Here is a 22,762-nt window from a genome sequence, read left to right as displayed (position 1 = left end):
CTATTCCCACACTCTCATAATACGATATAATAATTCAGGCGCAAGACGAACGGCTTAATGTTCTTTTCGAGGCACGGAAGTATTCCTCACAACTTCCAAAATTCGAGCTGTTACTGAAAATTTTTCAAAAGAAAAACCTAATAATTTTTTTGCCCGATTTGCTTGAGCCTGGGCATCTGTAGCCTTATATCTAGCCCAATGAGGCAGTCAATGAGCAGGAAAACTACGCGTATCATTATACCTATAGAAATTATATTAATTTCGAATTAAATAATTATTAAATTTTCGTATAACGTATAACTTGAACAAAGACCACTAAATAATCTAAATTTATACATACAACTATAATTTATTAACTTTCTAATGAATCCTTAAATTGTCAACCTTCACGTCATTTTCGTGGAACTGGCGTGTTTGGATCCGATGTTCATCCAATAACATGGCCCGTAAACAACCGTCCAGAGCCCAGACGCGCTTATTGTCTGGTATGAGCCACGCATAGGTCATAATTCAGCCGTTGAAATGCAATTAGCGGGCTAGGTGATAACACTGCCACGATATATCCCGATGAATGAAGTTAGACGTATGAGCCATTACGATTGATCGAGCGATTTCATGATTACTATTTTGAAAGAGTTCTAAAGTTTTACAAATAATAGCGTTTTTATTGACATTATCAATTATGTATTATCGTTTTTATATTACTTATATAAATGAAGAATACTATCGCTGACTGTTGTAAAAAGTATTAGGATGTAAATGACATAAGCATATACATATCTATATACTTATCTATTGTCATATATTCCAGAACAAAAATTACTTTTTTGCAGCTTAGTAAGATTATATTATTTTTATAAGGTTAAATACAATAAAATATATACCTTTTAAATATGTTAAATAATGTTAAACTCGTAATTTTTTTTACGTTTTTCCATGCATTTTTGGAGAAGCTATATTATTATATTTAGCATAGAAGATTGCCCAGTGGTTAGAAAATGTGCATCTTAACCGATTGCGGGTTCAAATCAAGTGAAGCACCACTGAATTCCTAAGTGCTTCAATTGAGTTAAAAATTTGTCGCTTGACGCTGAAGGAAAACATCGTGAGGAAACCGGCATGAGATTCCAATTACACTTCACATATCACATGTGTATCCACAAACCGCACTAGAACAGCGTGGTGGATATACTTTACTTTAGTTTTTATGTATTACACATTACTGACAGTTTTAGTAGCGTTCCAACATATAAAAAACATTAACCTATATATGATATGATATATATATATATATATCATATCATAACCCTGTATATGATCAACATATCGAAAGTTGTCAACTGCGGCAATGAAAATAAGCGGATCACGATATTCGAGAAAGTAACATGACACCTCCATTAGAGGAGCGTCTCAGGATAGATGGCACTTAAAATGACGCTGACGAGATAATGGCCTAGGCTAGTGCCTACATTGAAGCAACTTAAAAATTGTCTGAGACTGCAATTTGATGGAAATTCACTAGCGGCATCGTAAACTTTTAGTATAATATGGAAAGGGTGCGTGATGGAGATTGACTTCAGGAACGCACCTGAGTTCTTTGTGTTAATAATTAATTTGAACAAGAACGATGTTTTCCTAACTTGACATAAACTTTTTTTTTTAAATTTATTTATTTATATTAAAAGCTGTGTCCGCGACTTCGTTCGCGATAGAATTTAACAAAAAAATTATTTGTAGCCTAAGTTACTCGTTATTATATCAGTTATCTGCCAGTGAAATTCCCGTCAAATTCGGTACACCCGTTCCAGAGATTAGCCGAAACAGACAGACAGACAGATAAAATTGAAAAATATGTTATTTTGGTATATGTACCGTATATACATACATATGCTTTTATTAAAAAGCGGTTATTTTAATATTACAATTAGACACTCTAATTTTATGATTTATAGAGAAGATTAGATTACCACAAAAGTATACACAAAAACATTGCTCAGTCATAATGCTTCATAATAATTTTGATCACTCAGAATGACGTAAGGATTCTAACAATGCCCGATACATTCAAATCTTTTCTGACATTTAAAAGTGGACTAAATAAAGTCACATACATACATGAACGCTGAAAACATTTTTGGCAGTCGTGAAAAATAATGTAGAATGATAAGGGAATATAAAAACAAAAATCAAGGAAAAAAAAATAAAACAAAGGTCGTTCTAAATGATTCGCATAAACTGTCGGTAAAAATGTCAATATCCTTAACTTGCTATGTTGCTCCTTCTAAACAAATCTTTCTATGATATTTATTTTTAGTTTTAGTGGAACTATGTCTAAAACTAACTTTGTTATTTGAGTTCCTTGGACAGGCGCACCGGACAAGTCTGGACACGTCTGTAAACAATCAATATGCAAATTCGGTTAACTCACCCCCCGATCCTGTATTTATTGTGGAACACAAATGGCGTTCGTTATACTGATAATGGGACGCATATTGATTTGACTGTAACACTATTTAGACGTTTATGGTGTTCAAATAAATTAATAAAATTTATCTTTATTAATTATTTACTAGAAAATCACTTAATTGGCAGAATTGAATTGGCAGATTAACCTTATTCACTTTGAAGATTAAATGAACTTTATAAACCCTATGACAGTACCTAAAAATCAGTTAACACATGATCTTTAAGCACATCTTCTTAAACTTTTGACAAGTATTTTTACTTCTTCAGAAATGCCAACTTCAATTTATTTGGTATACCCGATTAAGAAATAATTTTACTGGTATGTGTTAATATTGTAGATAAAATCTAAACACATTTTAAATGCAACTGCAGAATTCACTGATCAGAATAATATAATGTTACGCTTGGATACACATTGCTTAGCATAGCTGAGTATCTAAACTATTGTGAATATGTTTACAATATTTAATGATGCATGAATATAATTATAATTTAGCTTAGTAATTGATAATATGTTAATTATAATCACGTTCATGGGACGACTGTGATTAATGACTAATTTCAGGTAACGGATTAAATTAAGACCTGAATCAAATATTAATGCTATAATATGTTCAGATTCAAGTGTTAGTAGCAGTCGGTAAATCCTTAACTAGTGGAGCTTCTCCATATTCTGATGGAATAGCCTTGGAGCTCCGTGGAGATTTCACGACGCTACTCCAAATGCAAGGTGGTGTCACGACAGCCTGATTTTCATTAGACACGATTATGTGTTATATAACCGGTGAACTATCTGGTACCTGAAACTAAAATAAAGAAAAACAAATTCAGCTTAAAAATGTATGTAGATTTTTTTGACAATTGATAAAACGTTTCCTGAACCGAAAAATATAAACGTCAAACTGTTACCAATTTTTTTTTTTGAAAAATCGTAAATGGTGACTCGGTCGCCGTTATATTTGTCAAATATATTTTTGTTATTTCTATTTCATGCACGTGCCATGAACATTTTAAATCCGTGTGTAATTGAGAGTTATGCAAATTCGACCTTTGGGTTATCCGATGTAACGATGAAACGAAACCATTTGGATGATTTTATTTATACCTATATAGGTCCATCCTAAAGTGGTCTAACTGAAATATCCTTAAAATTAAGAAACAATATTTTTATCTTTTCTTACGTTATATTCTTGCACTCTTGCAGGAATGCAGATTTCAATTAAGTTTTAAATTAAAATTGCGACCAGCACTGCATTTCTGCAATAGCAGTAACAAAGAAACCTAATATCCTGGAAGATAAGACGACGAAGCTAAAAAAGCTTATAAGCATTTAAAACAATCCCATTTAACCACTAGAGCGAAAATCGCCTGCATGAAACGACCTTAGCCTTTGCGTGCTGCACGGAATGCCCTTCATAACGATTAAGCGAATTTAGTAACTATTCCAACATCTAACTACCAGACCGAAGAGATTTACATTACTAAGCTCCTAGAAATTAATTTTCAAAAGAGTCATCTCAAAGTGGTCAGTAATTCACTTACATTATCATGAGTTTCCGAATCACTGACCAATGTGTCCATTATGCTACGAACTCTCTTGCTACTATTGTATTCTATGAAAAATCGATTTAGATGGACCTTGTTTAAATGGTTGATTCAGACGTTTAGTTATAAAAGGCCTTCCCCACCCCTCTTTACTATTAACAAAGGACCAAATTGTGAGGTGGTGAAAGATTTTCAAGGGTTCAAAGTTAAATGGACAGGGTTTGTTTATGACTGTGATTGCAAATGACATGCGAAATGAAGTGGAATTGATTGGTTATGGGGAATAGAGCCATCCGACGCAAAGGTCAGATTCGCTGTGTCAGATAATAATTTGGGCTTATTTTGTCATGACATTTTCCAAAAAATATCGTTTAGGAAATGACATAATAACATTGTTTAAGAGCCCTGGAATGGCTAAGAGGGCCTTGCCTACATACAATTTTGGTATTGACCCCTTGTGACCAGGCCTTCTTCGTTTGAGAAGCTTAGGAGCTTATTCCACAACCCTGATCTAACGTGATTTGGTGAATACACATTGTCATCCAACACATGTTTCCCTCACGATGTTATCCTTCTTCACTGAGGACGAGATTCTTTATTAATACAAATAAAAAATGAGTAGTACTTTTCAGGGTCTAAACACTCAATCTTCCGTTAAAGATTCAGGCGTTTTTACTAGCTGCACTTATCCCTGCTTTATCCGGGGGAAATAAGAACTTTATTTACGTGCTGATCTCAGCGTCTCCTACCAGGTCCAATCTAAGCCATTCAGGGACTCACTTAAATACATAAAAAATCCTCAAAATTGGTCCAACCGTTTAGGAGAACTTCTGTTACATAAACGCGTACAAGATATATATAAAGATACGTAGTATGAATAGAATAACACGGTTGATCTTCTGAGCGTAAAACGAATTACGAATTTCCATGACGATACAGCCCAATGTTCAGGAAACCCTTAAAATTTACAGAACATTCCGAAATCAACATAAATATTTCCCAACACACACCTCACATTAGTCCGGCGTGCGGGTAACATTAAAATTTCGTGTAATAGGAGATAAATCTTCACGCCATTACCCGGGGCAGGACAGGTGCTTTTATTTTTATCCAGGAAATTGGATGGCCACTTTAATTTTGGATACGTTACTTTGATACATGTCCCACGTTAGGGTGGCGGTATGCTAGATGTAACCAAAGTTGTTGATAGGTTTTGTTTTTAAATAAATATCGAAAGTTTCTCTTTATTATGTAAAATATTATATCCACGTTCAATTTCATTAAAGTATTATGGAACGATGTCGAAAATTATTATTATTCTACTTTTGTACTATAAATACTACTTATGTACATAATTTTTCCACGCGGTGAAACACGCCCATGATTTATCCAGTATATTTTTAATACTTATTTATATATAATTAAGGCCTTTATGTTAAAAGTTCTTATGTAAATAAAGTTCATTAGTATAGAATGGCATGACCATTTAAAGTAAAAATTTCTATTTTTATTTCTTTAAAAAAAATTAAAAATATAATGTTTTATCTCAATAAAACAAAATACATAAGACTAATAAAAACTACAATAGAATATGAAATTTCGCCTTATTATAGAATTATCAGGCTTACGTGTCAATGACATCATACGACGTATATTCTTTCTGTAAATAGCAACCGTTAGATAATTTCGCTACTCTGTCATAGAGCAGAGTGGCGCAGTGGAAGCGTGCTGGGCCCATAACCCAGAGGTCCGTGGATCGAAACCACGCTCTGCTAGCAACTTTTTATATTTTATACTTTTTTTCTTTTAAATATATTTGGTTTGTTGCGTTCGTGAATTAATCAAATTTTAACAGAATAGTTATATTTTATAAGATTATTTGAATATCATTAGCTAACAATTTTTTACATAGAAGTACATAGTATTAATAAAACATTTTATAACGTCAATTAGAATTCTTGCCATCTTCTATAGATTAAAAGCCGTCTAGGGTGTATTAAGGTCTTATTATTTCTTGAAGTAAACCTCTTAATGGCTACCCAAGCGACTAATTGTTCCACGGATACGACGCCCGAACAACTTATACCTATTACAAAAGGATAATAACTCGAATTGTCTTAATCTATAATAATACAACAGAAATCGAGTCGTCTCGCTACGTTATTAAAGATGATATTGTTAAACTGTTTCTGTCGATAAAATGAAACGCTTGACGCCGTCATTACTCAGGTTAAGATAAAACAATTATTGTTAAACAATGCTGTCTCCTTCTTTCGAACATCAAATCAATCATGATAGTAAGAGATAAATATATAAATAAACTTTTAAAACAACGTTTATTATTAGAGTTAATTCGTAATGATTCTCAGACAAAATTTTATCACTGAGACACGTGTCGTTGTGTACGTTTTGTGCTTATCTGAGTTTATGATGTGTGCTGATAACACACACATACCAGTGTTTATGATCACATTGCAACTATACATCAAATTATACATTATATTTGTATTAAAAGGTTGTATAACTTTTACTTCTATTATACATAAATTAAAACTTCTTAATTAACGACCAATCAATTATTTTTAATTCATTACTAATACAACAATATAGCTTTACGTAAACAAGCGCAAATATACGTCATCAATATAAATACTAATATATACCTAAAGTTGAAAGGGTTTTATTGTTTTAACTTAACTCAGCAACTATCCATCTTATTTGGAAAAAAAATCTGCGTTAGATAACCCAATAATTATAATGAATATATTAATATGACATCTCACAGTGACCACGCACCAATCCAATAGATTAAGATAAAGATTTATAATTAGACCACGCAAAGCTAGTAAAAAAAGTTAATACATAGTGTGAATAAAACACGGAAATAATCTTATAACAATATATATGGTAAATTCAATTAATGCATTTTGGAAATGGTAAATCGTATTGCCTTATAAGACAATAGAAATTCAGTTAAAGGCTCGCCGATGATTCACCAACGTCAATAGAAACACAATTGATGGCTCGCCGATGATTCAGCAGTGTGCGGCCAGGATTAGTGTTCAGCTAAAATCAGTCTTAGAATATAATATTATGCTGGACGTTTGTGCATAAGTAATCATGCAATCAGTCACGTCGTCACAATGCTATCGCCGGTAGCTGGCAATTCTATTTTAGATTCAAAGTGGCGAGATTGTTACCGTCTTAATCGTACCTACGTAGCCTTTGTGTTCAAACGCCTTAGGTTAACCGTCTATTGAATACTTGGACTTTTCTATCGTATACCTACTGAGACACAGCTTTTCTAGATAAATTTTACTGAATGTCCTTTGTTAAAACCAAACTTCCTCATAATAGTTCTGGTAACCATATTGATAAGTTAGTATGCTTAATAGATGTGTTCTGATATATTTCTTGCCGGTTCTTCTCGGTATCTACATTCCGAACCGGTGGTAGCTTCACTTAATATAGTTTGTTAAATGACGATTCAAAAGTACTTGTCTACCTGAATACAGTATATTTTTATTTTGATTCATTATATACCGTACTGTTTATAGATCCAATAAACTTAAACTATTTACAGGTATTAACATATTTTTAAATACCTAGGTTACAAATCCGACTCTTATGAAACAGTCCGATATAAACGCGAAGATAGAATAGATTTATATATTTTTGTATCTCGTTGCTAAAATGTATGCAACTATATTATCAGTGGAATTTCAGCCTTAATCCAGTCTTTGACTTCTCGTCTTTGAGCCTCTGGCACTCTCATTGACACTATTCACGACGGAGTACAGTACAAAAAGACTATTGCTTTGTTGTATTCCATTTATGTATTTGTGATATTTTAAGAATAATATAAATATAAGCCAGATGGCTTATTCGCTTCGTATTCATTATTGATGCAGATTTTTTTTCTTATTAAAAAAAGATAAAGAAACTTATTTGACACAACCTTCACAGCTAAAACCTTGTTTTTTTAAAACTATGCACTTCACTCTAGTCAATTCAGTACAAAAATTAAGGAGACGATTTGATTGATACAATATGTTAAGTAGAACCAAAAATACTCTAAATCTTCAAAGATCAACGAACCTGGAAACTAGGATTTTACATCTTTTGAACCTGTGGTTACACTGACTCACACAAAAACAGCACTATTGCTTTATATATATATATTGCTTCGTGGCGGTAGATTATATGTTGTATTATGTGTAGTTGGTACCCGGGCTTGCACAAATCCCTACCACCAAGTAAGTAATATTTCATTTCCTACTAAGCGCTAAATTAATTATACGAAAATTTACATTTATGAAAAAAATTACTGTCACTTGGTCCACACAGAATCGGTGTAGAACAAAACTTTAAAACCTTCTTAGAATCAACCAACTGTGAAATAATAACGAACTTTTAGTAGTGTATTAAGAAAATAATTTCGATTAAATTAACCTATCACAATTTTTAAAATAACGTTATCCGTTAAAACATTTTATATGTACCTACTTGATTTCTATAATGCAACGTTATGCTAACCTAGCTCGTTCATAGTTTCATAGAGCTAACATAAAATTAAATCGTCGTTTTAAATTTGAACTAATAAAGTTTTAACTCGTATACTCACTTTAAGATGCTTCGGGAGAACATAAGAAAACACGACCCTAATATTTTCTTACCTCATATTACCTGTGGATTAAGAACGCTCCATGTCTCACTACCAGTATTAAAAGATCTCAAGCAGGAAATGGTTTAGTAGATCAATGCAAGATACTGGAGGTATAATATTGTAGAATTGTATCGCGTGGTAATTTTCTCTTGGTTTCAAGACATTAGGAAGGATATCTTGATGATGTAGATGATGGAATTCGTACCAGAGGTCGAGAAGAAGTAGAATAATTATTATTTATTGAAAACTTTATTTTATGTATCAAAAATAATACGTAAAATAATGTTCCGTGAATAAAGTAGAAGAGAGAAAAGAGAAGAAGAAGCGAGAAGAAATACATTTTAAATTTTCTCCGAATGATCAAAGTAATTATGTTTTGAAATCAAGGAGTTGTTTATGTTCGGTTCATTAATTATTGGGTTAAATATAAGTGTTTTCGTCTTGTTAATGTGGAAGAAACAGACAGACCAGAACAGACCTTTGACGAATGAACAGATAAATACGAAAATAATTCTACATGAGCTGTTTTTTATCGATTGTATGAAATCCTAGATATTTTTATGAATTACGCTGTGAAGTAACTTCAAAGATTTTTTTCAATCACCAGTTAAATTCAATTATAGATATAATAATAATAATATAATAATTATAATAGACAAATAATCTAATAATAGTCTTTATTATGAGTTATATATTTAATTTTCGAAAATTGGACCAAAATAATATAACACAAATATAGTAGAATCATAATTTCGTCCAGAATTCGTTCATATACTTTTAATATTTATGTAATATGTATTTTTAATATAAATATAGTAAATCTGGACCTCTTAACGAGATCCGACATTTATTTCATGAACAAGTTTTATTAAAATATAAAAATATTTTTAAATCTTAACTCAATCACGTCGCTTAAATATTTATTTTAGAGTTTTCCGCAACGCGAGTCTTCTTACACTGGTTGATAATGGAGGAAAGGGTGAAATTATGAAATTTCAACAAACGTGCCGTTGCTTGGTAACGGAGTTCATTGAGCTCGAGACCTTATAAGTAAAATAATCAAATCCTTGAAAAGTTTCGCAAAAAACAATACACCCAACACTTTTAGCGTTTCTTCAATTTTAATTTTGTTTATTAATTGTAAACGGCAATAGTTATGTAATTTTGCCAAACGGGAGACGTTTTTTGCAACTGAAAAAAACAGATGTGTCATAAAACACCCGGTTGGAACGAAGTTGCCATCATAGCGATGATATGATATTATGTATTAAATAATGCAATAATTTTAGAAAAAAAATTGATAATAATTAAATGTCATGAAGTTAAATTGTTATTAAAAATCCTATTTGAATTAAAACTAAAGCAATTTCAGATTAAACCATATACAACAGTAAGAGATGAGGGGGAAAGGTAACATGGATGACGCAGAGCACTTACCTTACGTGGATATTTCTGCCAGTTCACTCTCCTGTAAGCCGCATAAAAGAACTTCGTTCAAAAAACTGCTTTTAAACTAATATACATGATAATTATACCAAATAACGCGAAGAAGGTTTTAGTACATATTATTATATAGGTAACTTTGCTTCTCAGTTTCAACAGCTTTAAATTTAGACTATACTGAACACTATTATATAAATTAAGGAAATTTTAACATGAGTCTAGAATTTTTTTCGTATGCTTTGATGATCTAGTGTCTAGTTTTTAAATCTACATAATTACTCCTAAGTTCAAACCCCGGCTTGAACTAAACAAACCTATCGAGTAATCTGTTCAGATTTTTTGGTTCGCCGTGCGTTTTAAAACGGTGACGTCAAATTACCGTCTCATTGAATTATACGATTGGTAGTACATCTGTGTCTGTGAACACTTGAGTCATATGAAGCCTCCTGCGTTGTTGGCTAATCTTCTTGATTATCGCTGCCGTATGCTTGTTGACTTCCAGGTAGGAGACATAATATACATATATAATTGTATTTAACTACCATGACTGTAATTTTAGATGTTGAAAACTTAAAATAGTTTGTTAAATAACGATTCACGATATATTTTGATTTTGATTTTTGTATTATCACTCCCATTACTGTAATGCTATTGGATGTCGATATTTTTAAATCATTTACTTTATCTATTCCACAATTTTAAATATCTTGCTAATGTCTTGCCAATTCAAACATATATACGAGTAGATATAATGCTCTACCCACGACTTTGCACGGGCTGCGTCCCACGTGTACTTAACTACGCTATAAATAAACATAAACAAGACATCACTGCCGTTATAGTCAACACACATTGTCATTCCTGTACATTGCTTAAATACTATTTTATATTGATTGTGGGAAGCAAGCGATTTGTAGAACGTTTTATACATATAATACGAGGCTTATATAAACGTTCTAACCGGTCAATAGAAACCATGATCTTGTTTATATATAATTTTAAAGTGTATTTGGGTTGAGTTTTAATAGTCTCTGTACTTTCTTAACCCGCGAGTGGTAACACTGTGCTTAGAATTATTAATAATAATAATAATAATTCGCGACATAAAGACCCAAATATTTTATCAGCGAGAAATGCAGATTGAATCCAGGACCTCGAGATCTGCAGTCATATAAGCTGCCCACTTAACTTGATTAATGAGGCATATACTTGTCTATATAATACATAAGCGAAATAACACACTGTTCGACTCAACACACAAAGGTTTGATTGACTTGAATTTTAGCATAGTAGTAGTAGACGCTCACCAAGAAGGGATTTTTAGAAATTTCGTCTTCAGGGAAGTACGAAGTCGGGACGGACAACTAATATATAATATATACCTACAAAATATGACCTACTCGCTTTGGTCGATTAAAATTGAAACTTTTTTTTTTTATTAATAAATATTCCTGAAGTAATTTATTTTATAGACTTGAAAAGTCTATAAAATAAATTACTTCAATGTGAAAGTAACTATTTTTATCTGTCTGTCTGTTACCTTTTCACGGCCAAACTACTGAACCGAATTTGATCAAATTCGGTATCAAGCACTCTGGGTTCCAAGGAGTCCTTTCTTAGAGTTATTTTATAGGCTACTTTTATGTACCGCAAACCTAAAACGCAAGCGAAGTCGCGGGCGAAATAAAAGGTCACGGCTTTTTATTTTCCAGTTGTAAGATGTTGTTTATAATAAAAATGATTATACAAAATACGACCTTATAGTTTAGGCAATAAAATTCAAAATAGAGTTTTAATAAAATATAATACACTCACTATTGAATAATAGAGACGTCGGTATTACAATGGTTAGTAATTTCATAATCACTCGTAATAATGACCTTGTAACAATAAGGTTAATAAAAAACGCATTCCGACGGACTGTACTAGAATTATTTTATACCATTCCTTGAAAAGGAAAAAAATAGGTTTATTTTTTTTTCGTTTTCAATACGTTTGATTTTATGGTTTCGTTATGTCATATATTTATATATATATATATATATATATATATATATATATATGCAGACTGGCAATTACACCATATGTTAAGCGGATACCATATATATGTTACTGTTAAAGCTCGAACTGAGGTAAATCTTAAGATTTTCTAGTAAAACCTAAGATTTACCGACATGAATTGGTAAATTATTATAAAGGGATGACGTTTTCGGACTCTTACCATTCCAACCTAACGTAACCTAACATGTAAATCCTAAGATTTACCAAGTGAATTATGGTAAAAGTTCGAATCCCAAAGTTTTATGGACATTTACCATTCATAATCGGTAAATCTTAGGTTTTACTGGAAAATCTTAACATTTACCGTAGTTCGAGCTTTTACAGAAATAAATATATCATCATTCGTTGATAGTAATATGGACTTTACTCTTAAATTTAATTCTATAAAGTGTTTACTTGATGTTTGAAGAAAAAATATACACGTTGACTTGATAAACTCCTTTTGTTATCGTCGGTTAAAAAGAGTAACTATTAAGCTACTTGCCGGTTCTAGGTAGAATCTAAATTCCGAACCGTTAGCTAAAGTATATTTTGATTTTGATATCAAAGTAAAGTATTTTTATTTTGTATTTAACACGATTGGAATAAAATTATTGAGGTTCATTTAAAAACATTACAATAAATAATTATTACATCGAATTAAATCTGCAGTAATAGTAACATATGAAACAGCTGAAAATCTTAATTAATTTTAACGAATTTTAATTTTCCCGTATCTCGTAATAAAGTTCAATATCTTTCATAGCACGTGAAAATAAAAACGGGATTTCGCGGAGCCCGTGCAACGTATTATTCCGAGTACGTCTGCGGCCATATGCTGCGGTTACCAACATCAGTCCATTAATTTAATTAATACCGTTATTTTACATCACTATATGAACAATTTTGATGGTAAAGACTAACAAGAATCATTTTACTATCGTGTCAAATGAAAATAAACTTTATTCCATCGTAATAAGAGTTTTTATAGATGCATAAGTACGTGAAAATGGACAATGGTTGGCCGCTTACTGAACCTATGCGTTCGGTTTTCACAGGCCGTGGCAATTAGCGTGAAAAAGTATCGCAAAACATGCAGCATCTGCGGCGAGCAGCTTTACAGCGCTGAAATAAATAATAAGCTTAAACAGTAATGACCGCTTCCGGCTACATATGTATGCTTTATAAAGCGCCGAATGTGAATTAATTTATAAAATATATTCCATTATTGTCTTAATATGGTTTGAAAACGCTGTACTTTTTTATAAAAAACACTTGATGGTTAGTTTCGTCCATGGACTATTACAACAAACTAATGCAACAAACCACTTCTTACACCAGCAAACCGCCAATTATCTGATTTAATTATATCCCTGGTGTCTGTAATTACACTAGCTTCAAGTCTGTGTGGTGGTAGAATAAATGATAGGTGCATGGTACCTACATCACACATACCAAAATTATAAAGATATTTTTTTTTAGTCTGTATTTAGGGAGTAATCTCCTTAACTAAAGATCCAATTCTGAAAATGTTTTCAATAGAGATATAAATGTATATTATTCCTGATTACTATTGCGTATGAATGATATCTATGTCATATCCCTTTTTTTATTAATACATAGCACCCGTGCAAAGCTGAGGCGTGTTGCTAGTGTATAATAAAATTATATAGTTAAATAACTATAGTTGGTAAAAATATGTCAAATGTTTTATATAATAATCCGCGTATTGTAGTTTCCGTGTTTGCGTGTGTAATCGGCCATACAAATGTATTGCATTGAATTTTTACAAGCTCTACGATATTATTACAAGCTTTTATTTAACTTTCAATGTGTGTTTAGGTCAAATCCTAAAATCCTTATTAAAACCTGTTTAGTCCCGGTGTCAATGCATTTTTATTCCAAGTATGACCTGATTGGATTGGCCTACGCCCAGAATTGGTTTCAGACGATAGAACTCCTTAACGACATGAAATTTTGTATATGAATGTTTTTAAAAATATGTTTATAAATAAATTCGTTATTGAATTTCACAACTGCTAACTAACTTTTATCCAAAATTTTATATTTGTTCTATTTCAGATTAAACGTATAATTAAACTTATTTTTAGTGTCGCGTTAAACGAAAGTACAGTTCTTTGATTATCTTATTATTATCGGTGGAAACTTCACTGATGTACGTATTATTGGAACGAAGTTCTATTACGCAGTTTACAGTAGAGTGAACTGGCAGAAATCGCCACGTAAGGAAAAACCCTTATGCGTCCAAGTGACGTTTTCCTATCTTTCTCTCTGTCGTTTTCTATTACATACGGTTTCAAATAACATTTTTATTTTGGTTATTGTACGGAGGTTTTAATAATAAAAAAAATATTTCTTCTTATTTAATTATTCTTAATTTTTTATTTTGCTACATATACGTAATATCTAGGAAAATCTATTTCGTTCGAAAAGGGTGTCCCTGTATCATTATTATGGTATAAGTGTCATTTTAGTTTATTTTATGGCAACATTGAATGTTGCCATAAAATAAACTAAAATAGGACGCAAACTCCTATACTATTCTAACGTCTTTTGAGCAATACTGTTAGGTAATAAGTAATGACCTCTCAACTGCCTACGCACGTAAAGAATACTGTCACGTGTGGTAACGCATCTTATGAGAAAATAAATTCACTGTCTGTTTTTGTTGCTTGATTTGCGAGTCACTATATATATAAAAAACAAAGATTTATTATATGTACAGTTGTCGCAACTGATTGAACATTAATGAAGGTTTGGAGCTTATTCCACTACGCTACTCCAAAGCGGATGGATAAACATGTGGCAGAATTTCGTTGAAATTAGACACATACATGTTTTTTCGGGATGAATTTTAAGCATAAATTATGAACATGAAAATAAGGTGCTTTCCAGGGTAACCCCGAATCATCGATTAAAATGCACGCGTTCTAACCAATGGGCCATCTCGTCTCTATATATAAAGATAGATTAGATTTATTATTTAATATATTTGTCATATTTTTTTATAGAGTTATGATTTGCAATTTACCACAACCTTCAAACAGTGTGGGTTATGCGTGGGTTATGCGTGGGAGTTTTGCTAAAAATATTTATCTTATAACTGTCTATACTGATATTATAAATGGGAAAGTAACTCTGTCTGTTATGGCTTCACGCTTGTTGGTGTATAGCGCCATAACAAACAAGCGATATACAATTTGTTAGTTAAAATTGCTTTTCATAAACATTAAATAAGTTGTTATAACTGGTTTGTAATTGATTCATTTATGAGATGTGTTTATCTGGTATACAATGAAGTACGCATATGTTACCGGAAATGTATGAAACATAGTAATTCTACGCGATGACTAGGAATTGTGTGCAAATTTGAAAACTGAACAATAACGGTTAACTCAGACTCTATGTGGTCTTGTCTGTTTCACCCCTAGAGTATTTTTTATGAGAGCGAAAGTGAGTTCCGCACATGCACGCTATAAGAAAAGCGAACATTCTGCACATCCATTAGCGCCGAAGGCCACCGAATTTCGAAATCTTGATTATTTTAAAGCATTATAAAATCGTTCTTTCATAAGCTCGATCCGTGACTTGGGCATCATTTTGAAGATTACTTTTCTTTAAAGTGCATATTTCAAAATAAGGCATATGTTACCTCTCTATTGTACGAATCATACACGTTTCTTTTGTCGATGCCGAAATGGCCCGGTGACTAGAACACGTGCATCTTAACCGATGATTTTGGGTTCAAACCCAGGCAAGCACCACTGAATTTTCATGTGCTTAATTTGTGCTTATAATTCATCTCGCACTCGGCGGCGAAGGGAAACATTGTGAGAAAACCTGCATGTGTTTATTTTCAACGAAATTCTGCCACATGTGTATTCCACCAACCCGCAGCATATTCCACCACGCTGCTATTGGAGCAGCGTGGTGGAATATGCTTCATACCTTCTCCTCGAAGGGAGAGGAGGCCTTAGCCCAGCAGTGGGAAATTTACAGGCTGTTAATGTAATGTGTGCAACACGTTTCCTTAGAATTGTAAACTGTCAGATTACAAACTTTTCCCTTAAAATTTATATAATTATTATACATACATATTTATTATTATACGAATATTTAGTCTCCTCTGTATATACAAAACAACGGTTTTGTATTAAATATTTATAACTTCATATACCAAATGGCTTCTACCCAAGATGTACCGTGCAAACTAAGATGCTATGTACCTGTAATTACATTAGCTCTCTCACACTGTAATCCAGAATATAATTATACAAAAAAGTGGTGTATAAAGTTAGAATCATTATAAGCAGGTGATACATATCCAGACGAATATGTTCCCTCTGTATCTGTAGTTACCCTAGCCTATTCACATTGATGGTTGGATATATAATAAATGGATGGTACCTATCCAGACAAGACACATACTTTGACCACCAAGTATCTTCAAAACATATCTTCAAAAAATATCCAAATTAATAATTTAATGAATAATAAAATTTAATAAACTTTAATTTAACATTAATATGTGTAAATTATCATATGAGCATCAGGTATTCAATCGGTATTCCAATCAAGAACACTCGAAGTACGCGAGTCCTTTGAGGCGCTGTTCAGTACGTATTGAAATTTCATAACGTCCAACTTGTTATACGCGTCCAGACAGGTTGATATTATAATTAGATTAAACGCTAAATGTACGCTTCATGTTAATTGAACTGGTATTACTCTGTTATTACTTCATTAAATTGTCATATAAGTTTCATGATTCGAATTAAGAATTACTACTACAGAAGGTCCATAAAAGAAGGATGCGGGTAATTTTTTTTTATATGATTTAATTCTAGCCAGTGTATTTTCGGGTACAACCAATCAAGCCAAACGTATCTGAAACCTATCCAAAATTTATCATACGACTTGTTAACCACATATACCCTACATTGCCTCATTAAAGCCTTCGTGGTTTATGTTTGCTTAATCTGCACGGAGTCAATATTTATTTAGATTATGTAAAACCCTTGTGTTTTGAATTTAACATACATAAATAACTGTATTATATATTATATGGCTTTAAAGACGGTAACTCTAAGCGAGAATATTCCAAGTGGTCGAAAGTTTCGGTGTTGGGTTAGTCCAATAAGCAAACAGAGAGAACAGGTTACCTCCATTCCCGCTTAGTTCCTTTGACAAAACTATCAGTGGTCATCCCTTGAATAATTAAATATATATAGTATATATACATAGGCAATATAAAGGACGAATATATTTTAGCGAATCAATTCTACTACCAAGTATTTTGTATTCCTTTTCCATATATAAGTAAAGAACCTTTAAAAAAAAAGATGACATCGACACGTCCGCAACAGAAGTTGCATAGTTTCGTTAACTTTTTTAATAAATTAATATATCCAAGGCCTCCGAGTACCAAAAATATATAATCTTTTTTAAGAAATATAAGAAACTTTTAAAATGTGACCGTATGCTTTTGAAAGATAGATTCTTCAATCAATCTGAAATATATAAGTTAAATGCGTAAGTTTTAAAATAATTAAAAAAAAAAACACAAAATAAATTGCAAATAGTCTTATGATGACAATTAATTTAAATTCAACGATAACTATCATTCAGTTTGGAATTACTTAATTGAACATGATTCGAATTACATCTTAGCTTATTACCGGTTCATAGATAATTTAGGGGCAATTTGTCATTGAACCGAGGTAAGGTAGGCTTACGGTAAGGTAATCCCTTTAGGATAGGTTGATGACCTTTATTAAAGCATCATTAGTAATAGTTAGACATGGCTTATAAAGTCACAGCAAATTTAATTATAATAATAATAACTTACTGATTTGCTTATATAATTAAAAAAAAAACTGTTTTTTTTTTAAATTATATTATTGTAGGCGGAAATGGGTCACCTTATGAAATGGTCACTATCGACCATAGACATTGGCGCTGTAATTTTATTAATCGTCTCTTACATAGATAATCATCAAAAAAAAATTAGTATGCTTTTACAAGCACTTTTGAATAGTCATTTAACAAACTATATTGAGTGACACACCGGTTCGGAATGCAGATTCTACCGAGAAGAACCGGCAATAACCTACCCTGGAAACTAAGACGATATGTCGCTTGTGCCTTTAATAACACTGACTCACTCGCCCTTCAGAAAGCAGTGCCCTATTCCATTACGATAAGATATAGTTTTATCATGTCTATGTAATATTTTTAACCATATTGTTAATAGCTACTCCACCTTCACTTGTGTTATCCATTAATTCTCAGCCAATTTTAATCAATTACATAGCCGACATGACGTTTATTTCTAGGTAAATAACCTAATCGAAAGCCACATACGTGATTGTTCATTATTATCAATTACGTTCAATTTTGTAGTATTATTTTTAACTACACAATGCAAAACTAGATAAAGAGATACTTTTCGTCTGAGTAGAGTGTAGTATAACCGAGATTTTATTCACTATCCAGCCAAATAGACATTCTTTGTAATGTTCTTTTATGGTTTGATCGGTGATTGGTGACTAATGTAGCAAATCTCATGTAATTTCTTTCCGAAATATATTTATAAAAAATTACTTACTAATCTTCAGAGTTTCGTGTATAGAGCAATAAAACAGCCTTATATATAATATATCTTTTATGTCGTATTTATAAGTGATTTACGAGCAATGTTCAAATACATCATGGTAATGTTTACATACAACTTTAAATAAAGATTTTATAGATATTCTTTATAATATGAAAAACTCACCTGAACCTTTTCTACAAACCTTTGCCAATATTATTCCAAATCAAGAATATTATATTTATATGATATATTAGTAGGTACATTCGATGCTAATTAAAATATAATTTGTTCAAAAAGCACTTTAAAATCGTCATTTTAAAAGAACAAACTATATTAACCTAATAATGATTCAAAATATAAAATGTACCAAAAATCAATAATTACTGTTTTACACTAATTATATTACCTACGTGCATAAATATGTAGTTATTAAATTACATATTTATGTGCTATTATAATTTAATATTAAACAATATACGAATATATAAAAAACGCGGTTATAAACAATACCTCGCAACGCTTACTAACTCCACCACACAAGTGCTGTGTAAAGAACAGTCTAATAAAACGTCGCACGTGTATTTGAAATAATAGAAACGACAGAAACATTGTTTATTTACACCATTCCGTCATAAAAGGTTTGTAATGCGTTTGCACCACATACGTAGCAGCTACGGCGTAGCCGGCGGGTGCTATAGTAACGACTCAGTCGCCTCGGCGGGCTCGTGACGCGTAGACGTACGTACGCTACAGAATTTCGTAACGACGTCGTCCGTTACGGTTACGGTACCGAATAATTCCTTTCAAAAGCCAGATTTTAATTAATGTGAATCTAAAGATGTCTGACGGAGGAAAATGTGTTTTGACACGCGTGTGCTTAATGTGTTTACGTTGACTTTTTTGTGTGAATTGTGCTAAGTGCTCTTTTAAAAGGTAGATGGTTTTAGTGATTTAAAGCTTTAAGCGAGTATACCCATATTATTAAAATCTGACCATTCAAAAATAAGATTAACTAAAATCATTATTTCTAATATTAAAACTTACGATATATTCACTAAGAAATTATTAATTTTTAAAAAATGATAATTTATAGCTTAACTTCCCTCCGATATTATTACACATTTTCAAATTTCTATCGCCTATTCTGAAACAAAAACAAACTTTATGCTCATATTTGTTTCATTACGTTGTTGTTTAGTTTTCGCAACTCATCGGTTACTTTGCAACAATTTCGATATTGTAATGTTCGTATATTCAGCCTTTTGTATGTTTGGGTCAACGACCTGCGATCTTTTCAGCGTCTGAAATGTTTTCACGCATATTTTATCGGACATTTAATGACGAAGCGCTCCCTTTAATCACCATTAACTAGTGTGCAATACTTACACATATTCATAAGTGTGTGTGAAATACATACAAACATCGATATCAAAGTAATAAATGTATTGAAATACGCCATCAATATATATTTCTCAAAATTCAATAATAATATTGAATATCAAACAAAAAAATAAATATATCCAAGAGCTTTCACGAAAGGAACTTTTACGAAAAATTAAAACATAATGTCACCTTAGAATGATAAGTATTGTTTTAATTTTATTATAATTTTTCTGTACTAATAATATCAAGATTACGAAATAAATAAGAAAAAAGTATGTTAAAAATGACATTAATAAAAATGTTTCCAACAAAATAATCACTTCAAAATATCGGTTGATATTGCTAATTCGAATTTAGAATTACAAACATATGAAACTAACGACAACATTTAAAATAGTATAAAAAAATAACAGTGCTACAAATGTCATTTAAAATATAAATTAATCAAAATCGGTATTTTATTAGTATTGCTTTTTAATATATTTATATTATATAAGCGTTAAAATTACAAACGGTATGAAAAGAGTTTTAATTTCCAACCGCAAAATAATACGAATGTATTCCAAATAATATTTAAAATGACAAAAACTAAAACAAAAATTCAAATTTAGAATATCAAAGACCACCGTTTTTTTTTTTATTAGAGTAAATGATCCTAATGTATTTTGTGTATCAATTTAAAGATTTTAGTTAAACGCTAATTTAAATTAAGAATTAAATTTTCTATATTCATGGTGCTAAGACTCGAGGCGGTTGGTTCAAAAGGTTAAAGTTGCCTCATTTCTCAGGACCTGAGTATGATGTTTAACGTAATACGCTCTTTGAATGCAGTCTTTGTGTTGCATTTTGCGAGAGAAGTAGGTTAGGGTTTAGTGAATTATAATTTATCATGTAAGCTTTGTAAGCACTAGCGAAGTTTTATAAGCGTATAAAACTGAATTATGAGAATATTGAATTATTGTTAGAAGCTAGTGACCTATCTGCTTAAAAAAAAAACACAATTCAAAACAAAGCGATCTTTATTCAAGTAAACTCATACAAAAAACTTTAGAATTGTCATTGTTAAAAAATAATAGTAATTATGTTATACCACTCGCTTTTGTTGTAGACTCTGCAGAGAGAAACCTCAAATAAACTCAGTAACTCCTTTTAACAAACATATACATACATATATTAATCATAAACATTATAATTTTAATTTCAAGCTTTTGTCTAACTCTTTTATAATCTATTTAATCTTATTTATTTTTTTGTAATAAAAACTTCAAATGTATTTACGGAACGGACTAGCATGCCTTATTAATATGTTTAAATTAAATTAAAAAAAATGTAATTGGTATATAAATGAACGATAATAAATTACTAGTTAGCACGGTAAAACTATTTTTAAATCTAAGATTAAAAATATATGGATTATACATCCATCATAGAATGCTTGAACCTTGAATAACATTATTGCGTTAATATGATAGCGACATTATTATTTTTTGAGTGAACATTATTAATTTTGAAATAAGAAGCCAGACTGGAAAATCTGACACTTGATGGTAAGAGATCAGCCCCGCAAATAGACTTAATATACATACTGTAAGGTATTAAAGTAATACTGTTCCGCTATTCGTTAAAGTGACTCAATTAACCTTTAAACCGGAACAAAGTATCGCTGTTTTGCGGTAGAATAAGTAACACTTGGGTGGGGATCTAACCAGGTGGATTTTGAAAAGTGAAATAAATTTTTAGTAAATTTATATTATATGCTTTATTCAACTGAAAGACTTTTTAATTTAACACAAAGGTTATCTGGATGAGACTATGATATGTTATTTATATTATTTGATGGATTCAATCTTTATCGTATGTTTGATAATAATAAAATTTATGAATTACATTTTTCTAGAGGAGTCTAAACTTATTTGAACATGTATCAATCCATTTATCAGTAGCGCTATCCCGCCAAGCGGTCTGCAATGAACGTCTGTCTGTCGCCATTAACTGATTTGCTTCAACCAACGTTCGATCTATTTGATTTGTATTGTAATCAATTTGAAAGGACTTTATATATCTTATACGAGTATATAAAATAATTGTGTTTGTGTTTGTTCGTATTATATGCATTCACGCATAATTCATTCGTATGTTTGCAATTCGTGACGGTAACTGTCATAGTGCATACAACGACCACCGTGGTCCAGTAGTGTGTACACCGGTTTTCACGGGTACGCCACTCGCACTACAACAATTACGAGGACGACACAATATAGGACCTCGGGTTCTGGGTTCGATTCCCGGCCGAGTCGATGTAGAAAAAGTTCATTAGTTTTCTATGTTGTCTTGGGTCTGGGTGTTTGTGGTTCCGTGGTTACTTCTGATTTTCCATAGTGCTTTAGCTACTTACATTGGGATCAGAGTAATGTATGTGATGTTGTCCAATATTTATATTTAGAATATTTATAAAAAAAAGTGTTGTCAACGTACAATAGGTGGTGCATGTTGTATCGTATTGTATATGAGAAAAATATCAAAGATCAATTGCAACGCGTCCCGTGTGTTCGCTGTTATGAAATACAATAAAACGACATGTTTATATACTATAAGTATAGTAA

The 22,762-nt window shown here is 31.5% G+C and overlaps 1 protein-coding gene and 1 non-coding gene across 2 annotated transcripts in view; both read left to right on the top strand.

Annotated features, from left to right (window-relative positions):
* Positions 1 to 22,762, top strand: part of LOC125068972 (uncharacterized protein CG43867) — a gene marked incomplete at its 3' end in the record, with an annotated part of 312,796 nt that overhangs the window by 166,546 nt on the left and 123,488 nt on the right. The window lies entirely within an intron of this gene.
* Trnam-cau lies at positions 5,715 to 5,786 on the top strand. The gene has a single exon. It is a non-coding gene; the product is annotated as a tRNA-Met (tRNA).

This window comes from Vanessa atalanta, chromosome 14 (genome assembly GCF_905147765.1).
Source record: "Vanessa atalanta chromosome 14, ilVanAtal1.2, whole genome shotgun sequence".
Classification (NCBI taxonomy): Eukaryota; Metazoa; Arthropoda; class Insecta; order Lepidoptera; family Nymphalidae; genus Vanessa; species Vanessa atalanta.
This window is presented reverse-complemented; position numbering and strand designations above follow the sequence as displayed.